Below are 10,729 nucleotides of genomic sequence, written 5' to 3'. Positions count from 1 at the left end.
GGCCCCTCCACAAAGCAGCAAAGACCTAGCACAGCCAAAAATAAAATAAGTAAATAAATAAAATGAAGATCTTCTAAAAATAGTTTGCTTCCAAGAAAATAACTCTAACTACTATATTATTTAAATAAATCACAACTGAAAGTGAAAAACTGCAAATGTTAGTCTCTCAGTCGTGTCTGACTCTGAGACCCCGTGGACTGTGGCCTGCCCAGCTCCTCTACCCATGGAATTCTCCAGAAAGGAACATTGGAGTGAGTCGCCAATTAGTTAATTATGAACTTATAAAAAAAAATGGAAAGATCAAAAGAAATTAAAAATGAAAGAACTATATGTGTTATTCTCTCAGCTTAAATTTTAAGATGTTAGTGAAACACTAATGTGATCATTAAAATATAGCTGTAGTAGGCAGAATTTTAAGTTAATCTCTAATGACCCTCACCTTTAAGTTTTCCTCCGTGAGTATGAGTGAATATGAAGAGAGATCTGTCCTGTGAGTATATTACGTTATCTGGCAAAAGTGAAGGGATTTATCACATGCATTTAATATCTCCATCCGGGTGAATCTAGTTAATCAGACAGGTTGCCCTGTGTGGTCCAGACCTAATCAGACACTTTGAAAGAAGACTGAGGACCTCATTCAGCTCAGAGATTAGACGCTGCAGGAACACACTCTTTTTTCTGTTGTTGGCTTTGAAGAAGCAAGCCACAGAGAATACAATAGCGACAAGGAAATGGGTTCTATGAACAATAACAGGAACTTTGAAGAAAACCCTAGGCCTTAACTGAAACCACAGGCCCAGCTCTCACCTTGGTTGTAGTCCATGAGACTCAGCAGAGACCAGCTAAGCCATGACTAGACTTCTAACTCACAAAAACTGTGAAATAATAAATGTACTTTTCTTTAAGTCACTGTGTTTGTGGTAATTTGTTATGCAGCAATAGAAAAGGAAAACAGTATAAAAAGAATTTTTTTTTAAAGGAATCACCTAAAGCCTGCAAATTAAACACACTCTATCCAGTGTTTCTTCTTCTGGTAACCCTATTTAAAACCTTATATGGCTCGGCGGGCACCGGCGTTGGCTGCGTCTCCGGGCATTTGAATTGCGCTTCCGCCATCTTTCCAGCCCTCAGTCAGATGGGCGCAGAGACGCTTCTGGAAGTAACATCGCGATGGCTGCCCAAGGAGAACCCCAAGTTCAGTTCAAACTTGTTTTGTTTGGTGATGATGGTACTGGAAGAACTACATTCGTGAAGTGTCATCTGACTGGTGAATTTGAGAAGTATGTAGCTACCTTGGGTGTTGAGGTCCATCCTCTTGTGTTCTATACCAACAGAGGACCTATTAAGTTCAATGTATGGGATACAGCTGGTCAGGAGAAATTTGGTGGACTGAGAGATGGCTATTATATACAAGCTCAGTGTGCCATTATAATGTTTGATGTAACATCAAGAGTTACTTACAAGAATGTGCCTAACTGGCGTAGAGATCTGGTATGAGTGTGTGAGAACATCCCAATTGTGCTGTGTGGCAACAAAGTGGATATTAAGGACAGAAAGGTTAAGGCAAAGTCAATTGTCTTCCACCGAAAGAAGACTCTTCAGTACTATGACATTTCTGCCAAAAGTAACTACAACTTTGAAAAGCCCTTCCTCTGGCTTGCTAGAAAATTGATTGGAGACCCTAACTTGGAGTTTGTCGCCATGCCTGCTCTTGCCCCGCCAGAGGTGGTCATGGACCCAGCCTTGGCAGCACAGTACGAGCACGATTTAGAGGGTGCTCAGACAACTGCCCTCCCGGATGGAGATGATGACCTGTGAGAAAGTGAAGCTGCGGCCCAGCGTCAGAAGTCTAGTTTTATAGGCAACTGTCCTGTGATGTCAGTGGCGCAGCATGTTTGCCACTTTATTATATAGCTAAGCAGAACATGTGCTTAATCTTTGGATGCTGAAGGAGATGGATGGGCTTTGGAGTGAATGTGGCAGTTTAAAAAAAAAAAAAAAACCTTCATTTTTTGGACCTGCATATTTAGGTGTTTTGGAACACAGTTGTTTCCTCCTTGAGTTTCAAATATAAGACTGCTATAGTCACATGACAATATTGAGAGGTGGAATCTTGTTTGTTACTGTCATTCCCATTCCTTTTCGTTTAGAATCAGAATAAAATTGTATTTCAAATATCTAAAAAAAAACAAATAAATAAAACCTTATATGCTTGTTCCAAATCTCTGTATTTTATGAAGCCTTAAGATATGAGAAGTAATTTTCCCCTCAGATTCTCCACAAATAATGTTCATAAAGATAAGGCCCCATACCCATCTAAAACAGGTGAGGTTGCCTAGCAACCATCTCCCTCCACCACCCAGGAATTGCTGAGTGCATCAGTTCCAAGAGCAACTAATTCACAGATCAATAATTAAGATGGGAAGAGCGGACAAAAGGAGAAAATATTAGTGCATCACTCCAGGAGGTAAAATAGGATCTGGATATTAAAAGGCAAAATGACCACAAAGGGCCTCTCCTCATTTCCTTTTCTTTGCTGAAACAAGTATAGAGACCTTGAAAGAGAAAACTTCATTATCATTAGCAACCTCACAAATGTTACTGGCCTAACAAAGACAACTCATGACCCAGAAATGGCCATGTGTTGATACAGGACAAAAAAGAGCTTAAAAATTGCCTAGTTCTCTCCCACTCCTGTTTTACATGTAGGAATGTAGATTAAATAACACAAACATGGGAAAAAGAATATTTTAGAAAACAGAAAATCAAGATAGCTAAGTGACTTACCTAAGATGTGGCAAAGTCAGTAGCCTAGCTATACTGGCACCTTCAATTATAGATGAAAACTTTATATTCAAGAAGTTTACTACAGTGGAAAGAGCACAGAGTTTGGAGGAAGGTAAACTGAGGGGGTTTTCTAGTCCTGCCCTTCCTGACTATGTGATCTTGGACAAGATGCTTGTTGATTTTGAGGTTTAATTTGCTCATCAGTTAAATGTGGATAATTTCTTACGCAGTTGTAGTTGACATGAAGTAATCTGTGCAAATAAAATTAACTCTTCCCAGTACATACTAAATATGAATACTTGTACCTTTTAACATTAAGAATTGAGCACTCTCAGAGAGAGTTGTTACTTTTTTGCAGCCATTAAAATCCATTGAGAGTATTCTAGAGAAGTACTCTGGAGGGCTTTTCAAATAGTCAGTATATCATGTATTGGGCACCAGTAACAATTTTGGGAATTCCAGCTCAATGCATAAAAGAATTTAAGCAAAATACAAAATAATATGTGATGAAATGTCAAGTTCAATGAGATTGACTATATTTCTCATGGAAATTAAGTAACAAAGATATCTTGCTAAAAATAATCTTACAGTTTTCTTTTATTACTTGGTTAAAAGGCACATCAAATACATTTAAAGAATGTGTTTGGCCCGGTAGTGACACATTAGAAAGACATCTTTCAGGATATAATTAGTAATATGATTTTAATGAGAAAACTGCATATAACATCTTAAAAATTTGCATTGAGTAAACCAAAAAGTTTCATTTGCATATGTTCTGTAAACATACTCTAACTCTGAATTCATATTTGCATACTGTTTGCAAAAGAAACAATTTGGACAGATTCAAAACCAAAATCTATTTAAAATCCAAACATTCATAGTTCCCATTCTTTATGAGAGGCAAATTCCATCGAAAGTAACAAAGATAAGCAGGGCTAAAGATTCTGCACATTTGCAATAGCTCACTGTAAGTTTGTACATGAAAATTCTTAACTGCAAATCAGAAGGAAAAAACATGGCAGAAACCACAGAGGGTCTTTGTGCTGCACTTTGTCACTAAGTAGAGTCTGACTCTTGGAGACCCCAAGGATTCTAGCCCTCCAGGCTCCTCTGTCCACGGGATTCTCCAGGCAAGAATACTGGAGTAGGTTGCCGAACCCTCCTCAGGGGACAAAAATATGGAAGGCTTCGAATGACAGGCTGAGGAGTTAAAGTTGAGAATTTTGCCCAGAGTCATCCCTAGGCTCACTTTTTTAAAAGCAACAGAACAATATAACCAACGGGGAATTGGGAAGAAATTACTTTTGACTCAGTCGGAGATGCCCAGTTCTTGTCAAATGCTTGATCTGTCTTTGAACATACATTTCCACGGTCCTGAAAAGTGATGACGAGTTTTGGACAAGCATGTCTGTGATACTGCCAAACTTAAATTCCTCTAGTGCAAGATGCCTTAGAGAAGTGTCATGCACAGAGCAAGCTTTCAAAACCTTCTTCAGAGAATAAAAATGTGCACTGTAATTCTGAAAAGAATCCTACTTCCAGTTTTATAAAAATAAAAGTCTACCCAAACAAAATTACGTGTGGATGTCAATGTAACAAAAGTTGTTAGGTCAATCAACTAATATAAATAAAGAATGGCCGATTTCTTTACCAAAGTGAAGACAGAATTTGGACAGGCAACTCACTCCAGTATTCTTGCCTGAAGAATCCTATGTGCAGAGGAGCCTGGTGGACTCCAGTCCACAGGGTTGCAAGAGTCGGACATGACTTAGCAACTAAACCACCAATCACCACCGCCCCATATATCACATGCTCTCCACAACTGACTGAATAAATTACAGCTGTGCACATTTCATCAAACATAGAAACTTCGATAAAAGATGGATGGATTGATTCAATGGTTTGACCCAACTGTATATTTCTTACTGATTGAAGAATCAAGTCAATGACCTGAAACCACTGAAAATTTAAAAAACCTGAAGCTTTTGAAATATAACTTAGCATGTCTGTGGTTTATTTATATAACAGATGCTTTTCCTGTGTCTGATACAATTCTAAATTATGTTTATACATATAAATAAAACCCTCTAGTGTGTTAGACACTCAGTAGTGTCTGACTCTTTGCAACCCCATGGACTGTAACCCACCAGGCTCTTCTGTCCATGGGATTTTCCAGGTAAGAATACTGGAGTGGATATCCTTTCCTTTCTCCAGGGGATCTTCCTGACCCAGGGATGGAACCTGGGTCTTCTGCATTGCAGGCAGATTTGTTACCATCTGAGCCACCAGGGAAGCCCAAAACCCTCTAAGGAAGGTACTGTTATGAACCCCGTGATCCCCATTAGACAAGTGAGGAAACTGAGGGACAGAGAGTTGGAGAAATTTGCACAAGGTCACACAGAGTTGATGGCAAGACAGGTTTCAGATCCACAAATCTGGATTCCCAAGAACAAGCTCCTATCTGCTAGTCTACTCATTTCTCAGTTTTTTCTCAATTTCCTCTTAAAAAGTGTCAAATATGTTACTGCTCACTGATCAAATAAAACTTACATTGAGTTCTTACTTTATGCCAGGCACTGTTCTGGGTGGCAGAGACACCATGGCAACGTAAACACAGTCAAAAATCACTGCTTTCTTTCAACACATGTTCTAGTTAACCAAGACAGGGACTAAATAAGTAACCCTGCCATATGCAAAACTATGGATTAATCTTGAGGACATTTGCTAAGTGAAATTGTTAGGGGAAGCACACTGATTGAAACCGCCCACCCTGGCCAGGCACCATAGTAACCATTTGCCTGAGTTGTTTTATGACAGGGGATCCTGATAAGGAATACAAAACTAATAAGCCACCACCAACCGGAAGAGTTCAGGAAAGGTCAAAAGGAAACACCGCGTGTCTGTCCACTTCCCAGAATCCCTCTTGCTAGCATCCATCTTGGCTGAGCGATGCGTGCGCCACCAGGAAAGACTCTGAATTAGAATGATTGGCCAAAGACTACCCGGAAATGAATCCCATCACCATAAAACCCAAGACTGCGAGCCACGCGGCAGAGCAGCTCTCCTGGTGTTATAGCCACGCTTTCCGGGAAACAGACTCACTCAGAAGGACAATGCAGAGAGTGGAGTGCAGTTTATTACACCGGCGGGCCCAAGGCAGAGTCTCCTCTTAGCCAAGGACCCCGTCCAGCATTTGTGAAAATCTTTTATACCCCATGCCTACGTGTCTAAACCCACCACTTGCCCCATGTGTACGTGTCTTAAACAGTCAATAGTCAATAAGCCCGCAGTTACATTCCAACCAGTTAATAATCGATAAGCCTGTGATTACATCTTGACAGATATGAAAAAAGTTTATGACCTGTCCGGAGACAGGTGTGATTACGGTATGCTTCCTCTTAGGCAATGAGTAGCCTGGATGTGATCTTCAGGATTCCCCTGTCTGGAGGGGGTCTTATCCTTCCATCGTCGCCCTCACAGGCACTAAGCAGAGAGTTCAGAGTCCACTGGAGAGGCAGTGGAGCACAGCCAGCACGGACAGGCCTGAGATGGAGTTCAGGCCCTATGAATTCCTTCTTCACTGGGTTCCCTTACCCTCCTGCTCTCCACCCGGGTGCCCTTTCCCAATAAAATCTCTTGCTTTGTCAACATGTGTCTCCTCGGACAATTCATTTCCGAGTGTTAGATAAGAGCCCAGTTTCGGGCCCTGGAAGGTGTCCCCCTTCCTGCAACAAAATAAGGCAGTCAAAGAAGGACAAATACTTCATTAAACTGAAAGCAGCTATTTTGCCCCTTTCCTGTTCACCCATTGTGAGAAATGGAACTTGATGTGGTCCATTTTCAGGATGAAGTAGCTGGCCTTGCATGGAAAATTATTAACAAATGATTTTCCACTCAGAGCTAGCTAGTTTTGTCTTGGAAAATTACTGACAAACTAGTGTTGCCAAACAGCTTATACCTGGAGAGTCCCTAAGTTAACAGGATGTTTGGGAAGGGAAAAACTAAAGTCCTTGTTGAGAAATGTGGGCTTAGCAGGGGAAAGGAGAAGCAAGAGACTTTGGTGATGTCCAGGAAAATCATAACTCCATAGTACTCAGCCAGTGAGGAACCAGGGAGGGATCTTCGTACCAGGGAAAAGAGTGCTTGCTGTGACTGGCCACCAGACACCCAATCCTGCAAGACTGTCATTAAAAATCTCACTTCCTCAGTGCTTCATATCTCCAAGTCCATCCCTAGGTTTTGGGCTGGTGAGTGTGTTTCTCATATGATCCCTGTTCTCTTCTAAACTTAAAAGAACCTAATTATACAAATGTGGTCATTAAGCAATTGAAACTAACTCCTGAAATATGCTCTCCTGAATGCATACCGGGCTTTGTCTAACTTGTTGATTCTTTTCCTAGAGAAAAAGAAGACTAGCTCTCTATGTCCAAAACCCACTCAAAGCAACCCTGCAGGCAGATCACTCAAGATAAACATCTGAAGAAAGAGCCAGGCTATCTGCACACAATGGAGATGCAGAACCCAAACTCCTGCCTCAGTGACTCACTGATATTCTCCCCCCTGCATCTTTCCCTTTAAAAACTGTGAAGGCTGAGCAGAATCTTTTGAGTTGACCTCTGCCCATGAGTCCACTGTCTTCCCAGATTGCCAGCTTTTCTGATTAATGCATCTGTCTTTTCTACTGACACTTGCCTCTTGAATTATTGGTATAGGAGTGCCAAGCAACCGAAGCTGGGTTTGGTTACAATACCACCTAGATGAAATATATTAAATAGTCAAATATACAGGAGCAGAGAATAGAATGGTAGGAGAGACTGGGCAAGGGAAAAATGGGGAGTAGCTATTAAATAGGTTTAAAATTTCAGAAATGCATGATGATTAAGCTCTAGAGTTTGGTTTTATAACAGTGTGCCTCTAGTTAATAATACTGTCTTGTACACTTAAAAATGTAAGGGAGTGAATCTCGTGTGAAGTGTTTTTAACACATACACAATGTCAAGACAAAGAAAAAGTAAGTTAATAAATAAGCTATATAATTTCACAGCATGAGCTTCATGAAGGACATAAACCAGGATCATGTATTATAGGGGTGGACTCCATCATATTAACTGGCCAGGAAAAGTCTCTCTGAAGAGGTGACAATTTAGTTGAGACTAAGAAATTGCTTTTGGAATATAATACTATAGCTTCAGTATTTTGTGAAATCAGGTTTCAGCTATATTTATCATGTTTTTCTAGAGCAAATGGGTAACTCAGAAGATATGCTAATTCAGAATTTTTTTTAAAAAGTTGAAGTGAACTATATTTTATTCAAGAACATACTTCAAAATCCTTAACTCTAAATATAAAATATGTAACATATCCATCAACTAATCTAATCAAGGATGTTAAAAATAACATAATTCTAGATGCATGTAAATGAAGCAATTAAAATGCAAAATAAAAATGAAGAAGCAATTCTGAAGTTATGTTAATGTTCACATGTTTATACATTGGTTTCTGAAATCTACATATGTTGTTGCTTCCTCTTCTTCTATCAATACCTTTTTCAAAAGAAGCTTTGGTGGCATTTTTCAAACAACTTGCAAAATACTTTACCTAACCCGTGAACATTAAAATTACACTGGGAAAGAAGTAAAGAGAATGATTTTCTCTTTCAATGAAGACTTGGTTTCTCAAAATTGCAAAATTGTAGAGATTTTGCAATTGTATTGTTGCAATTTAAGAAAGATGCAGTTGAGATTGGAAGAGTGACTAGAAGGTTAACAGATGACCGAGAGGATGAATCTGATTTTATATATTAAAAAAGAGAAAAAAAGTGGACTAAATACTTGGACTTTTTAGCAGATCGGATGAAGATCCAAGGGATTGTTAGAGCTAACTGAAAGAAATGAATACTATTAACATTTTTATATTACTTTCAAATTTATAGAATAATTTCATGACCTATATCAATCTATTCTCATAATAATAGTAGATTAATATGCTTTGCCAGTTTCATAGGTAAGACAGCTATATCTCAGGAGAAGTGAATTTAATTGGGAGAGACAATATGGTTAGAGATGGGGCATGGGTTTGAATGCAATACTTGTATTTTAATTTCAAAATTCCATCAGTTACATCATTAGCAATTAAAAAGGTATGGACACTTCTTAATCTAAGAGCTTGTTTCTGTAGTGTCTATTTTTGCTATTAAATTTTGTATAGGGAAATAAAAGCTTTCTGAGTTTTTTATGATTAATTTAGTTTTATGACTGTAAGTTAGTACATGCCAGGAATTCTTGGAACTTCTCAAGATGCCTAAATAACTGACAAGACTGACATCTATCTTTTCCACTTATTTTCTATATTTATTGATGTTCATGCTTACATCTATTCTATAGGTTATTTTAAATCAAAATTACTTACTATAAAGCATCTTCAGTATTAAATAATTTTTAAAGGGACAAATTCTAAAAAGAGAAGCTACTTCAGCTAAATAGAGGGTAATAGTTACAAACACTGGAAAAACCAAAAGGAGGAACTCAGCAACAACTCAGGGACTGACAGTTGCAGGAGGCTGCTGCAACTACTAGGGACAGAGGTACGAAGGGAGAGAATTATATGACCCTGTGCAGGAAGTGGAAGCTGAGGCTGCCCTGTGAGCTGGAGCCATGATGGCTGGTCACCCAAGGAGCTGTCTGAAGTATGGAAGCACGGAGGAGAAACAGCCATTGCCAGAGACCCTGGTAAAGAGTAAAGAGAAAAAGAGAGACATACTCTACCTTCTCCTTTCTATCCATCCTCCAATCTTACCCTGGTATTCTCTAATTAGCCAAAGCTTCCCTGGTGGCTCAGATGGTAAAGCATCTGCCTACAATGCGGGAGACCCAGGTTCAATCCCTGGGTTGGGAAGATCTCTTGGAGAAGGGAATGGCACCCCACTGCAGTATTCTTGCCCGGAAAATCCCATGGTTGGAGGATCCTGGTAGGCTACAGTCCTTGGGTCGCAAAGAGTCAGACACAACTGAGCGACTTCACTTTCTTTCTTTCTTTCATTTAGAGAAAAGAGAGACCAAGATACATGATGTGCAGAGCTGAGCTCTCTGCTTTTAAAAGAAGAAGGAGAAGGAAGATGAGGAGAAAATACAGAAGGTGTGGAAGGCAACAACCCAAATAAAGAGATAAACTGAGGCAAGCTTGCGTTTATTGAATTGAATTGAATTATTCAAGAATAGCAGAAGAATTGCAATTCAGGAACTATGAACCCATAGCAAGCTACAGGCCTGGAAAATTTCGGGTGGGCAAGGAGTGCAAAGAAGGTAAAATATTAGGTTAGTGCAAACATAATCACAGTTTTGCACTGTGAATTTTAAATCATTATAACTAGGCTCAAACACATCTTTTTAAATCAAAATAGGAGCCATTACCATCAACACTTTTTTGCCAAGGAGAAATGTTTGTTTATTCCTGTAGTGTAAAAACCCATGCATTGGGATTCAATGAACTCTTGGAAAGCATTTCTGCATCCTGTTGGTTGTGGGAGCATCTTCCCTGCAAAATTGTTGAGATGTTTGAAGAGGTGGTAGCTGTGTGGTGAGAGGTCAGGTGAATATGACAGTTGAGGCAAAACTTTGTAGCCCAAATTGTTTGACTTTTGAAGCATTGATTGTGTGAAGTGAGATCGGTTGTTGTCATGGAGAAGAATCGGGCCCTTTCTGTTGACCATTGCTGGCTGCAATGTTGCAGTTTTCAACGCATCTCACCAATTTGCTGATCATACTTCTCAGATTATTTCTCAGATTATTTTCCCTGGGATTCAGAAAGCTGTAGTGGATCAGACTGGCAGCAGACCACCAAACAGTGACCATGACATTTTTATGGTGCAAGTTTGGCTCTATTAAGTGCTTTGGAGCTTCTTCTTTGTTCAGTTACTGAGCTGGTCACATTGGTTGTGATATAA

The 10,729-nt window shown here is 39.5% G+C and overlaps 1 non-coding gene and 1 pseudogene across 1 annotated transcript; both read left to right on the top strand.

Moving 5' to 3' along the window:
* The first annotated feature begins 1,155 nt into the window (after positions 1 to 1,155).
* On the top strand, positions 1,156 to 1,833 carry LOC122705598 (annotated as a pseudogene).
* A 7,776-nt stretch (positions 1,834 to 9,609) lies between these two features.
* Positions 9,610 to 9,681, top strand: TRNAC-ACA. The gene has a single exon. It is a non-coding gene; the product is annotated as a tRNA-Cys (tRNA).
* Positions 9,682 to 10,729: the final 1,048 nt, after the last annotated feature.

The sequence above is a fragment of the Cervus elaphus genome, chromosome 2 (genome assembly GCF_910594005.1).
Source record: "Cervus elaphus chromosome 2, mCerEla1.1, whole genome shotgun sequence".
Classification (NCBI taxonomy): Eukaryota; Metazoa; Chordata; class Mammalia; order Artiodactyla; family Cervidae; genus Cervus; species Cervus elaphus.
Note: the sequence above shows the minus strand (reverse complement) of the source record. Positions and strands in the feature narration are given on the sequence as shown.